The sequence below is a fragment of the Amblyomma americanum genome, chromosome 4 (genome assembly GCF_052857255.1).
Source record: "Amblyomma americanum isolate KBUSLIRL-KWMA chromosome 4, ASM5285725v1, whole genome shotgun sequence".
Lineage (NCBI taxonomy): Eukaryota > Metazoa > Arthropoda > Arachnida > Ixodida > Ixodidae > Amblyomma > Amblyomma americanum.
Window position 1 is genome coordinate 83,027,889 of NC_135500.1, and position 14,923 is coordinate 83,042,811.

The following is a 14,923-nucleotide window of genomic DNA, read 5'->3' on the forward strand; positions in this document are numbered from 1 at the left end:
CTTTACGAAAGCCTGCCTGTTCATTTGGTTGATTAAAGTCTAACGTTGTCCTGACTCTATTAGCGATTACCTTAGTAAATACTTTGTAGGCAACAGATAGTAAGCTGATTGGCCTGTAATTTTTCAAGTCCTTGGCGTCTCCCTTCTTATGAATTAAGATAATGTTTGCATTCTTCCAAGCTTCTGGTACGGTCGAGGTCATAAGGCATTGCGTATACAGGGTGGCTAGTTTTTCTAGCACGATGTCCCCTCCATCCTTCAACAGATCTGCTGTTACCTGATCCTCCCCAGCTGCTTTTCCTTTTTTCATTGCTTCTAAGGCTTTCTTTACTTCATCTTTTGTTACTGGCGGGATGACGCATTGCTGTGCACTGCTGTCTTTCTCATTAACGCTCTGATTACATTGGTTACTGTACAGGTCTGTGTAGAACTCTTCGGCTACGTTAACTATCTTATCCATATTGGTAATGACATTGCCCTGCTTGTCTCTTAATGCATACATCTGGTTTTTACCTATGCCTAGTTTCCTCTTCACTGTTTTTAGGCTACCTCCGTTCTTTATAGCATGCTCTATTCTCTCCATATTAAACTTCCTTATGTCGGCTACCTTGCGCTTATTTATTAACTTTGATAGCTCCATTAGTTCTATTCTATCGGTAGGGTTAGATGCCCTCATGTTTTGACGCTTCTTAATCAGATCTTTCGTCACCTGAGATAGCTTCCCGGTATTCTTTCGAACTGTCCTACCGCCTACTTCTACTGCGCACTCCGTAATTATCGATGTCAGATTATCGTGCATTGAACGAACATCAAGATCGTCTTCCTCAGTTAAAGCCGAATATCTGTTTTGCAGCGCTATCCTAAACTCCTGTGCTTTCCCTCTTACGGCTAACTCGTTAATGGTCTTCTTCTTCACTAGCTTCTTCCGTTCCCTCTTCAAGTCTAAGCTAATTCTAGACCTTACCATTCTGTGGTCGCTACAACGCACCTTTCCGAGGACGGCCACATCCTGAATGATGCCAGGTTTAGCGCATAGTATGAAGTCGATTTCATTTTTAATCTCACCATTGGGGCTCTTCCAGGTCCACTTCCTGTTTTCTCGTTTGCGGAAGAAGGTATTCATGGCCCGTAAATTATTTCTATCCGCGAATTCGACTAATAACTCTCCCCTGCTATTTCTAGAGCCTATCCCATAGTCACCTACCGCGTAGTCGTCAGCCTGCTTCTTGCCCATCTTCGCATTGAAGTCGCCCATCAGTACAGTGTACCGCGATTTTGCTTTATTCATTGCCGATTCTACGTCCTCATAGAAACTTTCAACAGTCTGGTCATCATGGCTGGATGTGGGTGCGTAGGCCTACACCACTTTCAGCTTGTACCTCCTATTCAGCCTAATTACTATAGCTGCTACCCTCTCGTTAATCCTGTAGAACTCCTCTACGTTGCCAGCTATATCCTTATTAATGAGGAATCCCACGCCTAGTTCTCGTCTATCCTCTAATTCGCGATAGCACAGTATGTGTCCGTCCTTTAGTACTGTATACGCCTCACCTGTCCTCCTAACTTCGCTAATCCCTATCAAATCCCATTTAATTCCCGCTAGTTCCTCAAACAGCACTGCTAGGCTAGCCTCACTAGCTAAAGTTCTAGCGTTAAACGTTGCCAGGTTCAGATTCCAATGGCGGCCTGTCCGGAGCCAGAGATTCTTAGCACCCTCCGCTGCGTCACAGGTCTGACCGCCGCCGTGGTCAGTTGCTCTGCAGCCGCTGGGGACTGAGGGCCGAGGGTTAATTGGTTTGATCATAGAAGGTTGTGGCCAAGTACTACACCAGGATGGCGAAATCCTGCTCTGGTGAGAGAGTGCGTTGTCGGTTCTGGTCACCGAGATCAGGCCGCACTCCAGCCCTTCAGTAAGTCATGTTAAATTTCTTTACGGGACGTTTTGTTCGTGGGATCCAAAGTTCCCGGATTCGAACCCGACCGCGGCGGCTGCGTTTTTGTGGAGGAAAAACGCTAAGGTGCTCGTGTGCTGTGCGATGTCAGTGCACGTTAAAGATCCCCAGGTGGTCGAAATTATTCCGGAGCCCTCCACAACGGCACCTCTCTCTTACTTTCTTCTTTCACTCCCTCCTTTATCCCTTCTCTTACGGCGCGGTTCAGGTGTCCAACGATATATGAGACAGATACTGCGCCATTTCCTTTCCTCCAAAACCAATGATGGTGATGATTTTGTTCGTCTTTTGCAGATTAGGTTAACCTCCAAATGGTTAAAACGATGAAGTCATGAACCCTTCCGTTGTCATCCTTTCTTTCATTGACAGCGAGCACACAATGTTACCTGCCTCAACGCTATATGTAGAAGACTTCTTAGGCGTGCCTTCGTATGGAGTCCTATACTGCCTGAGCTAGGGGACTTACGTAAATCCAGCGCGGTCCCCACACCAAGAACCGCCATCTAGTCGCTGTAATCGCTCTGATAGAGGATTTGAACCAAGAACCAAAGTTCTTCAAGCTTTGCCTAAGATATCGACGCTAACTTTGACATTCGTTTGAGCATTTGGGCGGTTCATATGCAAGCGCGCGTGCATCTAAGCGGGCGCCACCTATCGGCGGGAGCCGTCGTTAAAGCGTCAAAAACCTAGCGAGCCACTCCCCTCCGCGTTTCGAACCGACAGTGCGACGGAGGGCAAAAAAAAAAAAAAGAAACAGCGCGGCGGCCACTCGACAGCCAAGCACGGAAGCAGGCCGAACGGAGAAGGAAGTCTCGTTTTCGAGTGCGGGGCTCAGATGCCCGGAGAGGCTCCGAGGAACATAGAAAGGAAAAGTGACGAGAGAAAATGCGAGAAAAGTGGAGAAACACACTCGAGAGCTATCGCACGCCACTCGACAGGGAGGGGGCCACTCGAGTGAGTGCTCGAGCACATGCCATCGGATCCGGGGCGATATGGAGAGAGGAGCGCCATTGACGTTGCGAATACCTCGCGTCCTTGGAACCTGTAGCCTCATGAAATATAGCGTGCACGAGATTGGTTACCCCTGTCCCTTATTTATTTTCCTCGCTTTTCATCGGCTGGAGGCAAGCGTGGTGAGAGGCAGGAGGCGGAGGGGCATTCCACTTGCGTTTGGAGCCTGGTCTTTATTGACTTATCCCTGCTTTGGAATGGGCGCGACGTTTTCTTTCGCACAATGCTCGAGAGCGAGTCACTTTGGCTGCATTTTGCAGACGTAAGCGCTACATTAAAGTATAATTCGAAAACTACCCTTCTTCAACTCAGCGTAGCTGAACGGCGCTATATAGGCCGGCGCTTTGTAGGCGTGCAAAAGGATATTTAAGCCTGACTTTCGTGTGCAGAATGCAGCGAAATAGGACGCTATGCTGAAAGTCGAGCAGAGCACGGGACATGACAAGGACAAAGAAAGGCACAGAAAAACGTAAGACCGACAGCAACTCTTAACGCTTTATTCTCAGGTATACTACACACTTATGCGTGTTTTTTGTCACCGAGCCTTTCTGATACGCTTGTGGCCATAGATAAGGTGCGGACATAAATTAACGACGCACGCCATTATGTTCGAATGGCTATCTTCTCGATCCCAATCGAAAGAAAGAAACAGCGCGCGAGTTCACAGTTAGGCCACCTCTCGGCGACACTTGATAACTGTGGTGAGACCCAGGTGACGGCACAAAGAAAGTGTAGCTGCATTTGTCGAGCTCACTTTATGCGTAAGGGTCGCTCGATAGGCCATGCATGGTCCTCTTTATTCTCTTATCGCTGAGGTTCATGATTGGTTATGCCATGAACGCGGAGGAAATGCAGACAGAATTCAGATAAGAACAGCTCTGCGCATCCGATTGCTATCTGTCATGCCTCATCGTTGAATTCTGTGAATGGTAGCCGCAGACGTGCGGCTTTCGCTGGGGCGAAATACATTGATCGACCGTCTTGGAAGCAGCGGCTACGTAACCGTGCGCTCTCCACTCCTCGACCGGAACCGCCAATGAGCGCTAACTTCGAGTCTGCGCCGCAGGAACGTTATCAGCTCGCGTTCCCGGCTCCCCGTCCAGGAGTCGTGATCACTGCCTTGCTCCGGACTGTGAGGTGCAGTTCCTCACGGGCCGACTCCTTCTTTACGACTCGTCTCGGGGAAATGAGTGATAAGCGTAGCCACGGCGATGGGGTTTTGCTTCTTATACTTTCTCAAGGTTCGCGGTCTACCTTGCTCATTTGCGGCCGTTCTCCCTCATTTTGTCCTTTCGTTTCTTGCCGCTCTTTCTTTTTCCTTCTTTTTTCTTTCCCTCTTCGACAGCACCGCTCTCCGTGCAGCCGCTGGGCGACGGAAGCGAGGAAATCGATGCGCGAGCGGAAAATTGCGCGCTCCGTGTCCGAGCGCGGGTCTGATGGCGAACCGCGGCCGCCCGAGCAGCGGACTGCTGCCAGCCGAGCAGCTACGGGCCCGGAACGGAGGACACCCACGGGGCTTTTGCGAGTCGCCAGAGAGAGCGCCGCTGTCCCAGAGATTTATGGCCGCCTTCTCGGTGTTCCGGCTCGAGGGCCGGCGCAGCGGGACTGGTCTTTCCTCGGAAACTCCCTCGAAGTGCGCACTTGCCTGCGCAAGGAAGAAACTACATGAGAATAAAAAACCAAGCTACGCCATTAACTCGAAATGGAACCTTAAAATGAAGGACAATTTATTCCTGTGATCGTGGGCCGGTACAAAAAGACTTAAAAAGAGAAACAGTGCATGCCGCCAAGTGCAGCGAAATTTAACTCTCGAATCCTGACGTAAAAGAAACGTGAGAAAAGGAATGAGCGCCCGCGCCGCTCTCCGCCCGCTGCCCGGCAACTCCTTCCGCGTCGAATTTGAAATGAGACAGCGAGCCACCCGAGAAAAGTAACGGTGAGTTTTTGTATTCGTTCGACGCACTTGCAAATGTGGTGTATTCGCCCCTGTCCAAGCAGTACTTTCTTCCTTATGCTATAGGCCGTGCAGCCCTCCTTCGAAAGCAGTCTTTATTTTGCGTCTTTGTACAAGTTTGTCCATCACCGTCTGTGTTTATTCGGCCACATTCGTCATCAGTAATGTGCGCCCATCGCAGTTCTTCGTCTCCTTCGTCTTCTTGTGTTTATCCCCCTCTCCCATTAATTCTCGATGAAGGCCTCCATCCGCAGGAAAGATTAGAAAAAAAAAGAAAAACTGCTTAAGAGCGCTCCTTTAACTTGGGTCCAGCTCCAATTTTCCAGCTCAAAAGCTTGAAGAGTCCAAATATGTTCTCCTATCCTATCCTGTCCTCAAGTAATCGCTGCGGCAAGTAGAAAAAAAAAAGAGAATTGCGTAGATTGCGAGACTAAGTGCAATTTTGCACGTTTCGAGGGGTTGTGTTCACCGCCAGAAATGAACAACATAAGGGAATTCAAAAACTCTGAAATATCGTTTTTACAGCGCAACTCTGTGACGAGCAAATATGGGTGTCCCTTTGGCACTTCCCGAAGGCTTTTAAGTGCTTAGCATTTGCGTGCTTCCTGGACGTGAACGCACGAGCGACGCTTTAAGATGACCGCAAAACGGCCTTTCCGCAAACGGACAAGTGGAGAATGCAATTACTGCAGTGCTTCGTTTGGTTCGCAATGCCGGCGACTTCGTCTGTCACGGATTGTTACAACTGCGATACAGGGAATAATGGCCCAAATTGATTCTTTTTTTTCTCCTCTATGCTTCTTTTACGTCGGCTCGCCTCCGTCCATAAGGGGCAATTTTCTCCGCTACATTGTGGCAGCAGTGTTCATATCTACGCACGCGATTACATTTTAAAATACATGTTTCCGATACATGAGCGATGCTGGTGGGATGATTTCACTGATCGACAGACCTCGTCACAGCTTTCCATCATGTCGTCGTCGTGGGCTTCTAACTAGTAACATGACTACCGGGGCACCGATTGGTCTTGCCAACCTTTTCTGTCCGCTCTCCTTCTTCTCATTTTATACTATTTCTTCCGGGCTCAGCGGAATAGCATCGACTGCTGTCGAGGCAACACCGAGCACTATAAAGGGGTTTTGTTTTTGCCCCATAAATGGCAAAAATTTAGAACTAATATCAAATTCTGTGAATGCGCGAGAAAGTTCGCTACCGGCTTTCCTCCATGAAGTATTATTTGCTCAATAAACTAATGGCTCAGCCAACAAAAATATCTTACCTCAAAACAACTGAACGTACTTGAACAATTGTGAACAGAAAGCAAGACTGCTGAGAGAAAATTCAAACTGCTCAATTGACAAAAAAGCAAGCTTTATTCTCGGAGGTTTGTCCTCCCACTTACCGAGCGCGCCAAGCTCCCTCTGCCCGCCACGCATGTAGGAATAAAACAAAAATTGGAGGGAACACTTAAGCTCCGCCTTAAGTATATATGTGGGATTGGTCTTTCTCAACTTTACATTCATAGGTCCCTGGGAGTTCTCATAAGCATCATGGCGCAGTGGTGCAGCGGTTAAGCGATGCGCCACTGCCTCGCGATGGGCAGATATACATCGCTTAACTTGTGCGACCCAGGTTGCTCTTCCCGAGCAATCTCTCGCGATCAATTATTAACTGAACTCCGCCTTGCATGCGGGAGATGTGCAGTTCGATCCCCAGTGCCGCCGGGTACCCACCGGTGATACAATGGGTACAAGCTTTCCCCTCGCCTGGTGCTAGGCTTATTTAGGGTGAAATGCTTGGGAAATGGGTCTCTGACCCCACCTTGAGAAGAAGAAAAGTACCTTTTGACATGGCTCTCTTCGGCCCGGGTGCCCTTCGCAATGAAAATCACAATTATAATCATTAATTTAACATCCACCTGCCACGGTGGCCAGTTTGGTCACAATCCGGTGGGCAGGTTGCGCTGACGCCACAAGGTTACGTTACCTTGGTGGACAACCTAGGTTGCTTCTCCAGCGGGTAGACACCTGGGCCACCCTTCGTCACCCTGTTTCTCGCTCACAATGCCGATGCCGGATCGTCTGGGTAACGGGGCCTTTAACGCGACAGCGTTAAAAGAAGGTGGCGTGTTGTGTGTCAGTTGTGAAGCCTAGCCAGGAATTATGAAAAATGAAAGGAATGAAGTCGGCCCTCCACGCGACAGCCTGTGGTGTATTTTGTTCGCTAGGAAGAGTCGCGGACCCTACGTCAGTCCCACTTTGGTGGTTCCGGAGAGGGAAAGAGTGAAGGGAACAACTACAAGAGGGCTTGGCCTGCTGACGCTGGACGCATGACGTAAGCCTTTTTTTTCTTTAGCGCGAGAGCGGAAAAACTTGTCTGGCATCGGCGATGGCGTCCGTTTGAAGCCTCGCCGCCGGAGCGGCTGGAGCAGCCGGCCTCTCCGGCAACCTAGGAGGGCCATCTAAGTCACGTGACCTTGCGGCGTCATCACAATCCGCCGTCCGGATTGTGAGCAACCTGACCACCGTCGCAGGTGGCAATTAAAATAATGATTGGTCTCGAGAGGTTGCTCAGGAACAGCAACCTGCGTCTCGCAAGCCTGACCGATGGCAGCGCCTGCCGTCTAAGGGTAGTGGCGCATCGCTCAACCGCTGCACCACTGCGCCAGGAGCGGTATGAGGACTCCCAGGGATCTATGAATGTAAGTTGAGGATAACCGATTCCGCATATATGGCGTTGACTAGTTAACGCATCGCGTGATAGCTTAAGGCGGAGCTTACCCCGTGCGCCCTCCAGTTTTTTTCTTACTATAACACATGCGTGCCACGGACGGTGGCGCCTAGTGATAACTGCCAATGAGTGGACTTGTTCGCATGCTTGCCACTACCGCGGCAACCTGCATATTTAATCATCCACACCGACCCGATGTTGTCCGTAACAGCGCGTAAGCCCTGCACACTTCCCCGTTGCCTCGTCAGATAAAAAAGAGATAGGCACGAGGCATGATAAGGGGATGGCGGCGAGACACGCGTACCTTGACAAGAGAGCGGTACACACGCAAAGTGTGTTTCGCTATCTTGTGCTGGTACCCGTATTATTCTTTTTAACGCGGAATGCATTCCAGGGCATTCCTCCCGAGGCTCCATCACAGTTTTCGATCAGAAAAATTTGAAATCCTAGTGACACTTCGAACCCTCACAAGGAGTAGAGAGGGTGAATCTAGGATGCCGTAACTGGCCTCTCCGTTAAGTTGAACCTTATCGCTATCTAATTATGAAACTCGTAACTATCTGCCCATATGGAAGAAGTCAGCAGTCGTTGAAACCAAGGAAACCATTGGGAAAAGCATTTTTTAAAAACAGTAGCGCCGATAAAATCGGAAAATTAGTAGTGTTAATTAAGAAAACATTATAGCAAAAATAAAGAAGTAAAGAGCACCACATGCTGCCGATGGGATCCGAACCTGCGACCTCCACGTGTCACGTTAGGCTGTCCCTCAAACTCAACTACAGTGGCGGCTAGCCACCGCCCCGACTTGGAATAAAGTCCCTCCATACATCCTCTGTGGGGCGATTGCCGCAAGTTCCCAGTCGATACACTTTTTACAAGATCGATACGCACCAACGCTCCCAAAAAAAGAAGCTTTAGTGATCTTAATTTCCTCACTTTAATACTGGATATGCTACATGTTTCGGCAATCCACTATGCCGTATATGGTAGTTGAGTTGCAGTAATCTTCTTGTTGCCGGTTTTTTTTTTTCGCTCTGGCTCCCTGCTCTTTCCAAAATGCATCGGCACTTTAGTTCTGAACATATGTTACCAAAAAATCCTATATCTGTTTTACATTCAAACCGAAATTGAAGCGCTGGATTTTCGCCGTTCCGGCAACCTCCTTTTTTTTTAACATTAGTGAATTTTTCTGCGGGCTGTTTTTTTCGGCTCACGGGAAAGGATTATAAAATGTATTTGTCGAAACCATTGAAGTAGCGTTAAATAAAGCAGGTTACACTTTCCCGCGACAAGTTATCACCGGAGCACGGCATCCGATATAACCGCTCACAACCACACAGAGCTCGTTTAGAGGCTTACAGTGCATGAACATAGATGGCGCTTGAGCGGAACAGCGCGGCAGCGTAACATTGAGCTCTCACGTTGACTTCGTTAAAAACGATCCTGTGCTGCAAGCTCGCCAGAGATGCAAGAAGAGGACCATTAATTCGCACAGCGCAGCGCCGCGCAGAAACAACAAGATGGAGAATAAATTAAGCTTTGAGGTTTCTGTAACCAGAGACGCGCTTTGTCGCTCTAGCCAAAGGCGCGACGCAGGCGCCATAAACAAGGGGGTCGTAATGAGCGAAGCCTCGCTGCGAAGCAAAACGCTCAACAGGCGTCAGCGCAGCGCGACACAGTATAGCGTCGAAAATTACGAGGCGAAAAAATAAAGCTTAAATAATAATAATAATAATAATAATAATAATAATAATAATAATAATAATAATAATAATAATAATAATAATAATAATAATAATAATAATAATAATTGGTTTTTGGGGGAAAGGAAATGGCGCAGTATCTGTCTCATATATCGTTGGACACCTGAACCGCGCCGTAAGGGAAGGGATAAAGGAGGGAGTGAAAGAAGAAAGGAAGAATGAGGTCCCGTAGTGGAGGGCTCCGGAATAATTTCGACCACCTGGGGATCTTTAACGTGCACTGACATCGCACAGCACACGGGCGCCTTAGCGTTTTTCCTCCATAAAAACGCAGCCGCCGCGGTCGGGTTCGAACCCGGGAACTCCGGATCAGTAGTCGAGCACCCTAACCACTGAGCCACCGCGGCGGGTAAGCTTAAAAGCAAAGCGTTTATTGTGTGCACCTCTGCTCTCTCTCTGTCCCCCCCCCCCCCCCCCCACCCACCCCCTCCAACCTTCCTTCTTAATACGAACAAACAACCGCGGCGGCTGCGTTTTGATGGAGGCAAAACGCTAAGGCGCCCGTGTGCTGTGCGATGTCAGTGCACGTTAAGATCCCCAGGTGGTCGAAATTATTCCGGAGCCCTCCACTGCGGCACCTCTTTCTTCCTTTCCTCTTTGACTTCCTACTTTTTCCTTTCCTTCACGGCGCGGTTCAGGTGTACAACGATATATGAGACAGATATTGCGCCATTTCCTTTATTATTATTATTATTATTATTATTATTATTATTATTATTATTATTATTATTATTATTATTATTATTATTATTATTATTATTATTATTATTATTATTATGTTCGGTGTTAGAATTAAAATATCTGCCGCTCTCGATAGAGCCTACTTTGATTATGATAGATAACTTTCTGGAGAATTCCCGGCGGGTGTATTCGCGAACAGCCTTGATCCTTGTAAAATTAGCCGCGTGTGATCGCTAATGCGCCAGTCATGACGCGAGAGTGTGCACAGGATTTTAATCGCCCGTTGGGCGGAAAAAAAACGCATGGGGGAGCGATGGTAGACGAGCTGAAATTGAAAAACCAAGCAGGACTCGTGTATGCAGGAATATTCGAGCTTCGGCCATGGCTAACGAAAACGAGTTGGCATTGGTTTTATAATAGACCGAAGTGGACGGAATGAAAACCGAAGCACGGCACCGCGCAGCCATTTGGTGTCTAATTTTACTACGAATTTACATGTGCAGTTCTTATGTACGTACCTAGCAATTCTGGACAAAAGCTTTTTTCACCGGGAAACTGTATATGAACGCAATTTTTTCGTATAATGCAAGATTTCACTATATCAATCAATATATCCACAGATCACCCGATGGTAGTCTTGTATGTTTTTTTCCTTTCCATACTCTCGCTAGCATTAAAAGCGTCTCTCATTGGTTTTTCTATGGCAGTCTTAAGCTGTTCGATGCGATCGATGGAAACACTTTAAAAGAAATAATTTGTTGCGTATTCTGAGAAGAATGGACCATTACTTTCAATATTCTAATTTTTAGAATTTTTCTCCGACAATGCTGCACATGTTTTTTTGTTTTTTTTTTTGACACTGCATGTATAAGAAATCATAAAAGAAAAGGAAAGGTGGCGGAGAAAACAATCTCCACTTTCTGGGTATCTCGTGCGCCCCAAAAATGCTTGACTGCCAGAGCCAGACATCAGTTTCTCCAGCAAAGAAAGGATAGATAGATAGATTGTTGCCTGGAAGAAAGAAAAGGAAAGTGCACAGGCCTGCTCACTGGCTCAAGACGAGCCACAATCGCTACCACGTGCAGATAGAAGGAGTGTTGAAAGATGGGATAGAAAGACAGGATAGTAAAGACGCGCTAAAGACAAGGCCGATCCCGGAGGTAGTGCAATACCGGGCCAACCGGTGGCGGGAGTGAAGCATCTTTAAAACTCTCCGCCACATTTCCAAAAATAAGTCCAATTGGACCCGTAACAGATGCTCTACGGGGTGTTGTTGTTGTTGCCAGGAAGAAAGAAGATGAAAGTGCACAGGCCTGCTCACTGGCTCAAGCCGAGCCACAATCGCTACCACGTGCAGATAGAAGGACAGTTGAAAGATGGGATAGAAAGACAGGATAGTAAAGACGCTCTAAAGACAAGGCCGATGCCGGAGGTAGTGCAATACCGGGCCAACCGGTGGCGGGAGTGAAGCATCCTTCAAACTCTCCGCCACATTTCAAAAATAAGTCTAATTGGACCCGTAACAGATACTCTACGGGGTCCGGACATTCGCTAGCAAAGAAAGGCGTCCACTTGTCCTCGAAGAGGCAGAAAGGCCGACGATGCCATGGCAGTTCAATCTCAGTTCTATTCCATCCTGACCCTTTTCTCTTCGCGTCGTTGGCTGCACAAAAGTGCGTAATAGGATGTAATGGCACGAGAGAACATAATCACAATATCTGAGCGGTGCAAGCGATACGTCCTCACTGGCAACCGTGGACGGACATCCGATACTCACATCGGACTCCTCCGGAGGGCGGCTTGGCGTTGGTTGTAGTCCGGTGACGTTCCATTTGGGAACGGCCAATCAATACTGGCGGCCAGGAAAGGGCACACTGGCCGACTTGTCTGTTTGGTTGCCAGCAGGGATCGATGGATCGAAGGGCAGCAAGGGCTGCTGATGGCAAGAAACGTGAGAATGATTTCGCGCGCGCGCTGTTCTTTCGGCTGGAGGCAGGCGGGTCCGTGCTTCATTAAAGTAAACTCGCAAGCTGCTGCCGCTCGGTACACACACATCAACGCGATGTGAGTCAGGTCGACACCGGCAGCTTGCACCGAGGGAGCACGAAGCCGTGCCAGTTTGTCTTTCCTAAATGCGCGAAATGCTCGCTTCTGCGGCTGAACGTCAACTGTTTGTTTAGGCTTCGGTGTCACTTTCAAGACTCGGGGTGGCTAAAGCATTGCAGGAAACGCGTAAGGTAAACGTTCATTGGTTGGATGCAGCACAGCTTGGAGCCCTACAGGCGAGAACATCTGTCAGCATTGAAGACCTCTCCACCCTACGCGCTATACCGGTCACTTTCAATGTAGAGAACTACTAAACTATAACACTCATTCCGAAACAAAATTTAAATTAGGCGAAGGGCTGGACGACGTGATAGCGCCGTCAAAGTACGCAGTCAGCGCCGTCGCCCATTGTGGCCGTATACTTCTTCCCCGTGCTCTTGTGCAGTGGGTGGTGACACAGTATGCGCTGTCTGCCAGTGGAAACAATGCAAGGCCCGAGCCTGCAGGAAGTCGGGAACGGGGGTGACTCCGGGCCGGTCTCTTACGGACAAGAGCGTCCCTAATCCGTGCGGGGAAGCCCACTTCGTAGGTACCCATTCGACCCGTCGACTAACGAAGAGGTGAGAGAGGGGAGACCGTTTCTTCCCTTTTCTCTCTTACCTTGGGTGAATTGGCGATAGCGATACATGTACGCGTACTTCTTCCCCCGCCTCTCAAGGATGCAAGCAAATAGAGACCGAAAAAGGTGCTCTCTCTGATCCGTATGACACAGGTCTACCTGTTCCACACTGCAGTGGCAACCTGCCCGCCGGGCTACGAACGAGCTTAGTACACCACGAATCTAAGTGTACTACCACGGATATAACAAACCTTTGTGTGTCAACGTCCGATATAAAGAACGTTCGGCTGCTGACGCATTCACACGATCCACTGAGAGTTTTCTGACGCACTATGTCCGGCGCTAGCTACGTTAAATCCGGAGTCCATGGAAGCCGCAGTGTCCCAGAAGAAGCTGCAAAAGCCGATTATTGCATTGCAGACAGCGAAGTAGACTCGGTGCAAGAATGACGAGATAGGAACGTGCGCCCAACATTCACGCTGTCGCGGATGAGCCGCTGGTCGGCTCCAAAGTCACGTTCACGCGTGAGAGGCCGGCCTCGCGTTCCCTTTTCTCGAGCATCGCCAGGCTTCGAACCGCCCCCGAACCATGCGACACTGCCTGAAAAAAAAAAAACAGAAAAAGTAAATGAGCGGAAAACGTATCAAGGAACTGCGCGAAAGGAGGAAAGAAAACACTACGCGGCCCAACACACGCTCTGCCTCTTGCAGCTCCTTCGGTTGCAGCGCCCAGGACGTGTCTTACATTCGCCGACGCCTCCTCCTTCGGCGGAGGATCCGCCGGTGCCCCTCGGCGCGTGACATTTCGCCGACCTCGTGCCTCAAAGGCCGCGGACTCCATTGAGTGCCCCTCCCAGTGTTTTGTACATGCACTTACGGGCTCCCCTCGCTGGTCGATGCTGAGACTGCGTGCGTTCCCTTGTCCCCCCCTCTTTCGCCCAATGGCTTCCTGCAATGCAGCTGTGCGTGCAACGAAGCCAGCCTCTCAAGAGCCTGCAGTGCCGCCGGCATTTTGCTATTCCTTTCGCTTCACTGATGGCGCACTTTCTTCCTTACCTTCGTCCACCTGGGAACACGGCTTTGTCCGCGCGCTCACACGACGAAAGGGGGCAGCAGCGACGCCCTTTTTTTTATGTCTCCTTCGCTCGGCCAACGCCGGAAGTCCTCGGGCGAAGTTACGACTTGATACGGCGTTCCGGGAAGAAAGGTTTTTTTGGATTTTGTTTCTTTCCTTTATTTCCCGCTCCTTTTCATCGTTCTTTTGTTCTCTCGTGGCGCTTCTTTCGGACGCACACTATTTCTTTCCTACCTTCCTGCCGCGCGTGCAAGGGGTCCGGTATTGGTCCAGACAGGCTACGGCTTCTTCTCGCCCTCTCACTCGTGACAGCGTTCTCGTTCTCTTCCATACCTGCCCCTCGTGCGCCAGCCCTGCCACTTGGTAGAATAGTACATGCGTGATTGGCTGAGTGTGCGAGGCGGATCGAGTTGGGTGTAAATACCCGATCAGAATCAAGACGGAGACGTGAAAAAAAACAACAAAGTTCCGCTACAATGAAACCACGATATCCGAGCTGTTTTCTAGAATACTACTAATAATACTAATTAAAATAATATGTCTGTTTCCATCAACTGTGAAAGAGACTGCGCATAAAAGCCGCTTGAGAAGAAAACGACTTGATTTAGGTCCACAGCCTAATGTATAAGGCAGACCGCCACAGCAAGGAAATATTCACAAAAGTTCATAGTTGCATGAAATAATCCCAAGAGCAAGAGCGCGTATTTTCTGTGCGCCTAGGCGTTCAACATCTCTTCTTATCTAAGAAACATTATTTGTAGGAACCGTTAAATATTGCCAAGCAAACAATTCTGTGCCTAAATTACTAAGAGAAAATAAATGTAGAAATTTCTGCATCATGAGCACTTTTCCGAGTTGAAATTCAAACGCGTAGAAGTCCGGCGCCCTTCATTATCCATGTTCTCGCCGAGGTCTCTCTTCGGGACGAGAGGCTCAAAATACAACCTGCGCTCCAGCTTCAGCCCTCAAACTTGGATCCTGTGTTTCTTCTTCTCTTTACTGTTTTCTGCCATGTCTTATTGGCGCGGTAAACTTCGCTACGACGACAGATGGTCGTACATGCCTCTTTGTAGGATAGCCGGCATACATGTTG

At 48.9% G+C, this 14,923-nt stretch overlaps 1 protein-coding gene and 1 pseudogene across 6 annotated transcripts in view; one reads left to right on the forward strand and one right to left on the reverse strand.

The window, feature by feature from the left end:
- Positions 1-14,923, forward strand: part of LOC144128093 (adenylate cyclase type 3-like) — a 394,302-nt gene that overhangs the window by 230,668 nt on the left and 148,711 nt on the right. The gene's annotated exons all lie outside the window — the stretch shown is intronic.
- Positions 11,502-11,659, reverse strand: LOC144130737 (U2 spliceosomal RNA; annotated as a pseudogene).